Source organism: Trichoplusia ni, chromosome 21 (genome assembly GCF_003590095.1).
Source record: "Trichoplusia ni isolate ovarian cell line Hi5 chromosome 21, tn1, whole genome shotgun sequence".
Classification (NCBI taxonomy): Eukaryota; Metazoa; Arthropoda; class Insecta; order Lepidoptera; family Noctuidae; genus Trichoplusia; species Trichoplusia ni.
This window is the reverse complement of record NC_039498.1, coordinates 5,981,901-5,994,054: the sequence shown is the minus strand read 5'-3', so window position 1 is coordinate 5,994,054 and position 12,154 is coordinate 5,981,901. Positions and strand designations below refer to the sequence as shown.

Genomic DNA, 12,154 nt, shown 5'->3' with positions numbered 1-12,154 from the left:
GCAATTAGGGAGGGTATTTTTTTTTACAATACGTTGAATATCAATAATAGGATAATACTACTTAAACACCATAAATCATGCAACCGACTTCAAATAAAAAAAACTTTGATGTGACCAAATGCTATTTTTTCGTTAAATTAAAAAAAAAACAGCATCATTCAGACAAATTGAGAATCTCCTCCTTTATACAGTCGGATAAAAAGAAAGACTTGACTACCGCTCACAGTACTGTTGAATTACCAGAAGAGAGTCAACACTCCAGCATTCTGTTCACTGATTTTGCAACAACAATTTGATATATTCGCCGGACAACCGGCACCGGCACCGGTAGCAGTCGGAACGTTTATAGTATTCCCAATAAGCCGTTAGCGACAACAGATGTCCGGCTCTTTGGATTTACTGCACATTTGCGTCGTCCGCTATGCGGGAGCTGTTCGATAGATGTTATGTAGTTGTGTGTGGCAGTGTTAGGTGTTCATGGATGATTTGAAAGTGCTGTAGTGTTCACGTATTCAGTTGTAATATTAAGATGAAATACAACTCCATATTTTTTTCTATAAATAAATAAATAAATAAATGCGGACAACATCACATACAATTGTTCTGAACCCAAAGTAAGTTGCTCAAGCACTTGTGTTATGGAATTCAGATACAACGAAGGTACCACAAACACCCAGACCCGAGGCAATGTAGAAATGTGAATTTTTACATTGACCCGACCGGGGATCGAACCCGGGACCTCAGAGCTAGCGACACCTTGAAACCGGTGCGTACGCCACTCGACCACGGAGGTCGTCAAAGTCTATTCTTCTATTTCTATTTCTCTCTTCTATTTTTTATATCTCGTTCTATTTCTTTTCCTTTTTTATAAGTAGGCTTCCTGTGAGGACTTTGGTCCTTGTGTCGCTGGAAGCATTCAAGGATGACACAAACGGTTGTCCTACGTGGGGATCGAGGGTTTGGTGTGGCGACCACTTACCACTTGGCTATTCGATTGAAAAGACTAATAGCAGAAAATCCTGGTCAGATTTGTTCAAAGTGTTGTGTTTGCTTGTCCGCCCTTAAAACAAGTAATATTTTTACAATCGTTGAAGTAAAAAAAGATCAAGTAATTAGAAAAAAACATTCTTCAAACATGTTCAACATCTTCCATTTAGGCAGGCAATGCACTCGTAATACTAAGTACTGAGTACAGAAGAGTGAAAAGAACGTTAGCCTATCCGAGGGTCCTGGTCCAGTAAGTTTCTATTTTTCGGTTTGAAACCTTAATAACATTCCAAGCAAAAAGTTTTACTCTCTATCTTTCATATTATATCAAACAGCTGACAATATTATGAACGAAACTGACATACATCCACAATTATGTCATAAAAGCTTATATTAGTCGATGTTATGGGAACTGTAACAAAACAGCTGATTGTGTGACATTTATAACATGTGACCCCCAGGTGGTATTCCACACATTATTGTATGTTTCATAACTCGCACTAAACACATTCTTTTGAATTCTTGATGTGTATGTCATTTTGTGTACTGTCGGGATGAGAAGTTTATATTCTATTTGATTTTGAATACAGTCGATGATAATTTTATTGATTTATTTTTTGGATTTTGTTAATAAAATTACAGATAAGTGAAATCTGTACGTTGAATACTTTTTTAATAATGTGTTGAGATAGACTGATCTGTTTTTTTTTGTTTTTGTTTTCGCTCTGGGTGTTAGCAATGGACTCAGCAACGACTCACTCTATTTTTCTTTTATTAATGTATTGTGGTAAGCTTTGCTTAATAGGTTGTTTAGGTAGTGTTTGTTTTATGTCAATCGGTAGTAAATCAATCGGTTCTAAAGTAGTAAAGGTAAGCCAACCTGGAGAATCAGGTAGGATTGTTTTTCATATGAAATGTTGTTTGTCTCACTTATGTAATTGTATTTTAATAAGATGGATTATTGACTTTACGTAATTTACCTTACTTTACTTCTTTTCACGAATTTTTTGACTCAGCAACCTTACTGAAAACTCGCCAAGCACAACCATTCTAGATATATCTAACAAAACTATTCCTATATTGTACCTAGTTTGTAAATGAGACTTCTCTCAACTTTTCTAGCTGACCCAGCACAATACTGCAACATTGAATTTCGAAATTTCGTAAAACTTTTGATCCTAACCGTACATTCGTCGGCATGTTAACACTGAATTTCTAAAACCAGCCATACGTCTTTGAAATAGAATTGCTTTTTGTTTGACAGGTGGTATTTCCTTGATTGCACGTAACATTACAATAAGGTTTATGGTTTAACAATAGACGGTCAATTGTCCGAGCGCTACAGATGCGCAGCTGCGCAAGAGTGGACTTATTAGGGCTGCCACTTCAACTTTATAGATAGGGTTGTCACAACTTTAATATGTACTGTAGGATTATTTATACAATGTGAATTGATGTACAAATAAAGTAGTTAGGATAAAATGTTACTTGTTCAAAACAAATAAACAATTTACTGCTTGAGTTATTTGATAAGTTATTGCTTATTATTTGTAAATTATGAGAATATACTCGGTACGGTCGAGCAGTGGTTTTCCAATTATAAATTTGTTTTTTAGCCTATCTGTAGGGAGCCCTCTGTGTTTTACTATTTGACAGGTTTTTACTTTATCTGCACAAAATAAATCACTTTTCTCCACTTACTCTACATTTCAAAATCTAACCAAAATAAAACATGTTTCAACCGCCGTTCCTCAATATCTTAACCATATAAATAACTTGAACCCATACATCACAGCCGTACGATACATATTTCCATCGTTTGTCAACCCTAGCGCGGCGGTGCGGGCGGCGCGGGCTGCGCGCGCGCACACCTGGTGCACACGTGGGTTGTGTTCCCATGTTATGTGCAGAAGGTTCACTTTGAACGGTACTCGAATGTGTAACAACTTTCACACAACGCCATCTAGTCTCAAACTAAGCAAAGCTTGCATTATGAGTACTAGACAATTGATTAACATACTTATACATTATTATAGATAAATTACACACAGACACAAAACAAGTTATCGTGCTCATCACACAAACATTTGTCCGGGATGAGAATTGAACCCACGACCTTCTCGGTATAGCTGTTAGGGTCACAATCCACTAGACCAACAGGCCAGTCCTAACAGTTTTTGTGTGTCGTATGTAATTTTTTTAATTACTACAGAGTCGAGATCGGGAAAGTTTTGCACAACGAATTTGGTATCTTAGCCAAGCGTTGCTTTTGTGCGTTCAATTTAAAGTTCTAGATTCAAGTCTTAGCTAAAATTTTAAATTATTGATGTGTTATCCAAAAGAAGGTTTCTGTTTTTAGTCTGCATATATGTTCGGTCATGACTACTCAAGACTTAAATTAGTTTTGAAAATTTGGACGTTACTGGATCCGTTTTGATAACGTCATTGTCAAACATACAATAATTAAAATTTCGTAATTAGTCCTGATCCTTTTCATCCACTCATTATACGTCTTACTCATCGCACAGTCATCCTCTACTTATATCCCAACCCTATGAGATATACCATCTAAACATTACTCAACACGGACCTTCTGCTCCACCGATGCGCGTGCGCACCACGTGGCGTTGTTTTGTGTCTGTCAATGAGCTCGCTCTGATGGCGCGCTATTGTTGGATGTGCCGTGATCATTGTAATGGATGGTATGCGTGGATGTCGGGATGTTGGGATGTTAGGATAACTTCTGGTTTAAATAAATTAAAGATTCGTTGCTGACTTGTTGTTTTTTAGAGTATGCGTGTTGTTTCTCCCTTTTGATTTGATTGCAGATGAATTAGCAGTTTTTTCTTCATATGTTCTCTAGCGGTCCCCCCCTCCACCCACGTAGTGTGTCGCTGTAAAGCATGAATTACACTTGTTTTCTTCAAAATCATATAAATTCACTAGAGGTCGCCCCCGGCTTCGGTCGCATGGTGTGTCGCTTTAAAGCATGATTCTTTTTCAGTCAATCACAATGAACCCAATGCTACCCCTAATTCGGTTAAGTATTTTTCGAGTAAAAGCGTAACAAACAAACTAACATTCACTAGTATGGATAGCTTATTCAAATTAGCCTGTCGAAGTACACAGTACCGATCCCAAAAATTTAATTGTGAAGTAACAAATATTTAGAACAGAAATAACCAGACACATTTAAAACGAAACACGTTCTACCGAATCCACAAAAGAAGTTAAAAGTAACCATTAAAATCAAAGTGAAATCTAAAACAAAGAGTAAAATTAACTCTAAGAACACCAGAATCCCTAACACCATGACTTAACTAAGACCGTTGTATTGGTGGGAAAGAGATGGAGCTATAGCACGTATAACGCTGTCTTGTTTCCACAGTCAAGGCTTCTGGCATATTTTTGTTGGAGCACGCCACATGCGCACGCGCACGTGCTCCGTGCATCAATGTCATCTGACACCAGTGGCTAATGTACGGATGTCACGGATCTAACGGATTCGGATATCGAGTAGGTACATTTGTGGTGGTTTGATTGATGTTTCTTGGTGATTAGGTTGGTTAAAGCTTTTGTTACTTCGTATATTTTTAGTTGTTTAATTTTTGATGGAGGTAAGTAAAATGAGGCCGGTATAACGTGGATACTATGACGGAGATAAACCTAGTTTTTTTTTTCACTATCAAATGGCACAATTAAAAGGTTAACATAGATTTTATTTGTAAATGCATAAAATTAACATGAATAATAAAACGTCACTAAATCATTCAAATTACGCATAAATTTCGTTGTGAGAAACGGAATGATTACCACCATCACCAATTACGTCTCGCAATATCATTTTTGTATAAAGTGAACATATTAATATTACGAATCTCATTCACTGACATTAATAAATTCTACTATTTCGCGACATGTGACGTACTTCACAACGCCATGGAATTCTTGCCCTTTTTTAAGTAAATATGAAGTTCATTTCTGGAAACTCAAAATAATTATGTATAAGAATTTTTTTTTACATAATGATATTGTTTTGGTGTGTTTTAAACGCATTTTTTAACAATATCCACTAGCCCATTAAATACGCCTTGCCTTTTAATGCTTTTTACATTTAAGAAACACCCTCTTAAACATATTTTCACCTTAACACACAAGATTATCAACACAACTATCATTTACAAACGTACAGATTTTAAGTCACGGGTGGCTCCTAACATGATCATAGATCAAAGTTAACCCCAGCATCCCAATCTAATAAAGCTTTGAATTTTGGCAAAAGCACACACTTCCTACGACTCTACAATATACAACTGGAAACTTGTATGTTACGATTCATGCCTCTAAGTATGTTATACTTGTAAAGTTTTCCATGCTTGCTGCTCACTTCAAGAGGTATGTGACTAATTGACGATGATGACTTATCAAACATATTAGATACGATGTTAGTTACCGTACTCCTCCGAAACGCTTCGAGCGATTTTTATGAACTTTTGTATACATATTGGGTAGGTCTGAGAATAGAACAAAATCTATTTTTCATACCCCTAAGTGATAAGGGTTACTCACTCTATAAAAAAGTATTTGATTTTTTTGGACGAAATTGCTTGTTGTATTAAAAATGCATACAACTAGAAAAAAAAATATTCGGCAAAACAACGTTTGCTGGGTCAGCTAGTATTATTATATTTAGGCAACATTAAGGTTTAAGAGAGGGGTTTGTGACGTAACGACTCCGCAAAATGTATACATAAAAGTGTCGCCCGTAAGTTCGATTCACTGAATTTTTTTGTTCAATTTATGTTTGCGAGTTAAAAGAAAATATAAAAGTATCAATTTGTATTTAGCTACATTGAGAAAAACAATGTTTATCATCTCTATTTTCGCGAGCAAATATATACACATACAAATCTGTTTACTATATTTTCACTACACCAGTATACAATTTCCCATCCATTTGCCTTAGTCCAGTAAATATAGAAGCATCCAATTCGTATATCTGTCACACGCAGCAAAATACTCGAATACTATCATTTAAAAGACTGCACACACGACTGAAAAGCAAAAGCCAACTCCAATGCCTAGGGATTGAATACTCTGAAAAGTACCTATAGGTACACATTGAAGAAATAAAGATAGGAGGAAGTGGCAGTGAGGCTACGGGCCTGTTACTGTTAGGAGACGATGATTGAATACAAGAGCTCGATCTGACTCAGTCGCTGCCTCAGCTGAAGATTAGATTTTCTGGTTAGTTTCGAAATTATTTGCTCTATCCCGGTAAATTAAACAAGAGTAAAGTAGAACCAGGACAATTAAGCGCAATTTTTTTTTTGGTGTTCGGAAATGGAAAAATGATCGATGATAATTCTAAAGTTGAAGAAACCTTTGAACCAAAATCACAAATAAAATGTTTTTTATTTAATTTCTAATATTTTATGAGACATTTAAGACCATTGTTATTTTTTTTTGGAGAGCTACGTATTGTAATTGTATATTTAACAAATAAAAATAAATAAATAAATAATAATGAATTGAAATCGCAATAACTGAAATCTTTAAAGATATTCCTTGTCGACAGTTGGCGAAACTCCGACTTGTCAATTTCAGAAAATGTGTCTCTTGGGGAAATATATGTCGATTTAGGTCCCACCTTTTAAATTAATATAATTGCGATTGTGAACGCGTACTGCACACTCCATACACAACATAATATAAGGCCTTACTTTCCAAACACTACAACACTAAACCACTTCCATCTACCATCCTATATTCTATGGTTTTACGTAAACATTGCTAGCTTTTGGCCCCAATGCAAGCCTGCGAATACATGATAGAGTTTCGTTGACATTCGTGGATACGGTAACTTTGGCGCGTGTTTCAGCATAATTCACTAACTTAGCCTGAAACTGGGTATCGATTTTGTTCTATTATTAGTAATACTGTAATGCTTTTAACGTTAATGGAAGGTTGTACTGTAAGATGCTATATAAATGGACTGTAAGCGTCGTCTTTCAAAGCAGAGATCATATTTGATTTAGATTTGAGTAAGTGATTTTTTTAGTTCGTCAGATAGATTTACAAAAAGTATTCGACATGTTGCCTGTTCTTCTCCATAAGAATGACGCTTTGGAACCGTGCAACTAGAGTCAGTAATGTAACGTTTTAAAAGTGCCTGAGAAACGGCCTATTTGTAATAAAAACTTTTTATTTTGATTTATTTAAACACGTAAAACTGTAGTTATTTACTTAAGTATCGATAGTTTATTATTCTATTCTCGATTTAAGTAAGACCCTTCGGCATTTTGAAGTCGGTTAAAAACCACTGTCTTTCTAATTGTATCCACCAGAAAGTCTATATATATATATTTTCCTGTAACAGCATTGTCCATGTCGCTTGACACTGCTCTAATCCGCTCGTGTAGAAGTGCAGACACACGCATACATCAGTGTCATCTTGTACAGTCGTGGACGAAAGTGCTTTGATTTTGTTTTTGTTATTTTTTACTGACATTTTTACAGTGAAGTCTGGTGGGTGAACAGTTTTAATAGTTAATTGGCCAGTTATATTTTGATGTTTTTATACATTTGATTAAGTACTTTTACTTAAGAAAAGGAACAGGTTCAGTAAAAGTAAATACACATTTAAGTCACTTTTTGTAAATGAAATTTCTATCATAGCACGTGAAAAGAAGACGTCACTTTAATTAATGAATTTATTCAGTTAACAATTTATGTAGACAACGATTTCAATGTAACACACATTTTTGAAAGAGATGTACAAAAATATAGTTCATTGCTTAAATAAATATCTCCTAGCAAAACTTTGAAAAGGGAGAGAGTAATTTTCTTTAAATTTAAAACTTAAAGATAATTACTGAATTATTGTATAACACCATAGCACTTCCGTCGCTGGCTGTAAGGCGCGAGTCGCGGTAAGCCGCTGTGTCGCGTCTGTTGACCCTCCGAGCGACGCGACCGACGCGATATTAACGGTGGTATTAACTAATCTATACATATATAAGTATGTTTTTGTGTCGATAGTTATTAACAATTTATATATAAACTCACTTTAGGCTTAAAGTGAGTTTAAACAAAAGTAAATGATGCAACGGTTTACTCACGCGTATTTATCGGGTTTGCCCGACTAGTTTCGGATCTAACTGGAGGCCCTAATCATGCTGACGCAGCGGTGTCGCTAGTCCAATTTATATATACCTAATAACACATGTCTTCATCATCATCAGCCTATATTCGTGGACTACTGGACATCGGCCTCCACAATTGCAGGCCATCTAGATCTATCTAAATGTACCCATAATATACCCAGACAGAAGAAATGAGTGCTCTTCCGAAAAAAATAATCTTGGGTGGGAATTGAACCCACGGTTTAGCAGTCATGGCCACTAACCGCTAGTCCTGTTGTGTCCTATTTCAACAGTAAATATTACATTTTAAAACGTTCACCATTTATCAACGCCACAAGCACATTTACTCTGGAGGATTACACTCAGTGTACAACTCGTAACAGACACAGGTGTTCAAAGGATTTAAGCAGGAAAGGGGTTGCACAGCAATATATATTGTCGCGGTGGCCTTGTGGTTCAGTGTATGGATTTGTATGCATGATGGTGCAGGTTCGATCCTCAACCCAGGCAAGTACCTATGTGACTTTTTGACTTTTTCTAAGATATGTGTAGTTCTTTGGTGTAGTGTATGTAAATTATATTATGAATCTCTGTCGTCTCATGCGTACACGCCGTGCGCTATGGTGTGGTGGGGGGTGGCGGGGCTTGCCCTCCCCCCACACTGGAACAAGGAAGCGGGACTGACGCGCGTGCGGTGAGTTAGGCAGTGAGCCGATAATTCAGGTTAAGTGCACGAACAGTACATTTGGTTAGCATAAGACACCAATGACAAACGGTGAAAGAAAATATCGTGAGGAAACCTTGATTCTTGAATCTTGATTGATAATAGGATCTGAAATCGTTAACCCTCAGTGAGCTAGCGTAGAACAAGAACTCTGGAAAAAAGATTTTTTTTTTTTTTAATCATTTATTCATATATAACTTTACATTGCATTTACAAGATTACTCGCCAAGCTATGTCGCTTGTTGGCGAGACACGCTCATTACAACACAACATTATGCGTATTATTTAACACTTTAAAACATTTGTTAAAAACACATCTATAATATATATTTATATAATATTATATATACTTATATCTATCTATGTTACTACATCTCACTAGTACTAGGGTCAGCTTCGCTAAGCAAAAAGCCCTTCAGCTTAACTTTTAACTTATATTTACTTATTTGATTGCTGTTTTTTTTTTCTATTTTATTTGAAACCTACATTATGCTTAAAAGATCTTACAGACTTTCTTTTGATTCAGAAAAAAATAATATTGTAATTTTATGGCCATTTTTTAAATTTTATCTGTGCCTTATCACTTTAACACCCAGATTTTAATCAACTCTTGAAAGAATAAATGTGCCTTTCATTACTAAAATACCTAAACTACCTCCAAAGTCAAACAACATAATCCCGCGCTACATAAATCAGAGGCTCCGATACGGCGTGACGTCATGCGCACGTCACCGATAGCCGACGTCATTAGATTAATGCGTCGATGCCAGAGGGAAATTAGTCGGGAAAGTCGTGCTAAGCGTACTGTGTGGTGAGGGTTTATGCTCTGAGGGATGTAGAGTTTTTGGTGATTTTCAAAAGACTTGAAAAAGGATTTATGTTTTTTTTTTTGTTTGAAATTTCGGAATTTATGAAGAGATTTTGTTTTTAAATGATGTAACGGTTTACTCACGCGTATTTATCGGGGTAGCCCGACTAGTTTCGGACCCAACCGGGGTCCTTAATCATGAGCAGACGCGGCGGGATCGCGAGTCGAACTGAGATTTTGTTTGTTCTATTTTTATTTCAAGTGAAATATCAGTCATTTTTGTAAATAAAATAAAAATTAGGTATCAGGTTAAGCGACGGTTAACGATCATTAATTTGATGGGAGGCCTTTTTTTGAATATTGCTCTATCCATAGCGTATATTTAGTGGTCAAGAGACCGACTTGCACTCTTGATTGGTTTTTAAAGTTCTGCTACATCAAACTCGCAACTTATGTTAATTCTAGCTGTTGCCCGCGGGCCCGCTCATTACCAATCGAAAATGATCTCACGGTATCATAAAATCGGGATAAAAACTATCCTATGTGTTAATCCTGGTCCTCAACTATCTGTGCATCAAGTTTCGTTTGAATCCCTTCAGTAGTTTTTGCGTGAAAGAGGAACAAACATCCATACATAAAAACTTTCACGTGTATAACATTAGGATTATTTACTTTGAAATAACTACTAAACTTTGAAAACTAAGACGGTTATCTTCTATCTACTAATATCATTAATCAATCTATATTCTAAATCCGATACGCGATCGTACTTCACTGATAACAAGTGACGCTCAGATTAATGCCCGTCCCGCTAATCCCTGTCTTCTGTACATTTGTACCGGACCCTAACAGACTACCCTCCCTACCAACTGACCGGGGTAAAGGTATGCTTCCGTGAATGCAACAGAAGAAGAACAGTTTTGGTTCCTAGATTAGTAGAGTATTAGATTTCAGGTTCAGTCAGTAAGAGCCTGACACTACCCATTTCCTCCCCCGAGGGAGTTAGTGTCCATGATTATTCCCCTGACTTAAAAAAAGTACACTATGGTAATCTAAGACTTCGAGGAATCGCATGCGAGCGATGCAGGAGAAAATAGGTTTAAATTCTAGGTCTGTTTCAGGAATTTTTAAATTGTTATATTTGGATCTAGTTGGTAGGTTGATAGGTTTTGTCGAATGACTTTGCTTTGCATGGACGCTTGTAACGGAATAATCCGGAAGAGCTTAAACTTAGGTTATGTACAAAGATTTTTTAAGCGTCAAGTGTCAGAGTTGCGACACTGGAGCAAATTGGCTATGTAAAATTAGTTAACTTCAATCTTTATTTTTATAGCGGTGTATTATGTTGTTGTAGTGATAACGAAATTACTTTTTCTGTGCAAATTTCAATTGTCTAACTATTACGGGTGCTGAGATAAAGCTTTGTGTCCTCAGCAATAGGAGTCTTTGAAAACCAAACTATAGAAAGCTTCCTAAATTCACACACGGTTTCTGGACGCATCATCTGCACACGAAGACGCATGCGATAAATCGCGGTTGACAGCGATCAGTCCTACTACACGGAACTACACCTTTAGCCCTACGCTGCGACCAGCGTAAGAGCCGCAAGCCGATTCAATTGCGGGGATTACTAGCCATGCTTAAGGATTAGGAGTCTTTGCTGATAAGCTTGTTTGCCCTTTATAAAATAAGTAAGTTTAGAACGCAAGGACTCTGTCTAGTAAAGTAGTATTTTGGTTGTTTATATTGCTGATTGTTATTAGTGAGAAACTCAATGTATTACCTAAAGTCATATTATTATTACTACGGTGGCACTTCTTTCTTCCTCGAAAACTTCTAGAACGCAAGCTTCAATATCCGGAGTGTGACTCTCACTCAGCCGATTATTTCATTTCTTCATCTGTATGGCCTGTCTGAACTCAAAAATTGTAGAGCCGCTTTACAAGTTTTTGCTTATAGGCCCAATTAGTGGTATTTTTTCTAGATTTTTTGTCATCACAGCAAGGCCTAGTCATTCTATACATATATATAGTACAAGTGTTGTATTTGTTGTCAAGGGAGTATGTCTCCCTCACTGTCCACATCCGATTAATCCCTTAAGCTACAAGGTTCGTAAATCACGGGAGATCACAGATAAGTGACGTCACAAGCGATCAATGACTTGTGACGTAAGCTGCTTGTAGCGATTACTGCGTTTAGGCTGTGTCCACTATGGGACCTGCATTTTAGTGTGTAATCCTACTAATATTAAAAACACGGATTAATAAATAGGAGTGTTTATCCCGATTTTGTGTTCCCGTAGGATCGTTTTCGTTTTGCAGTTGGTTTGATTTTTATTAAACGTGAATAATCACAAGTTTGATAAAAATTGGAAGAGCCTTTTAAAACTTTAACCATTTAAAAAGTATACTAGATTTGTAATAACATATAATTATACTAGCTGTTGCCCACGACTTCGCGTGGTTAGAAGATATAAGTTAGGAATTTTTG

At 36.4% G+C, this 12,154-nt stretch overlaps 1 protein-coding gene across 1 annotated transcript in view; it reads left to right on the top strand.

Annotated features, from left to right (window-relative positions):
• LOC113504177 (neogenin-like) overlaps positions 1-12,154 on the top strand; it is a 191,824-nt gene that overhangs the window by 104,661 nt on the left and 75,009 nt on the right. The window lies entirely within an intron of this gene.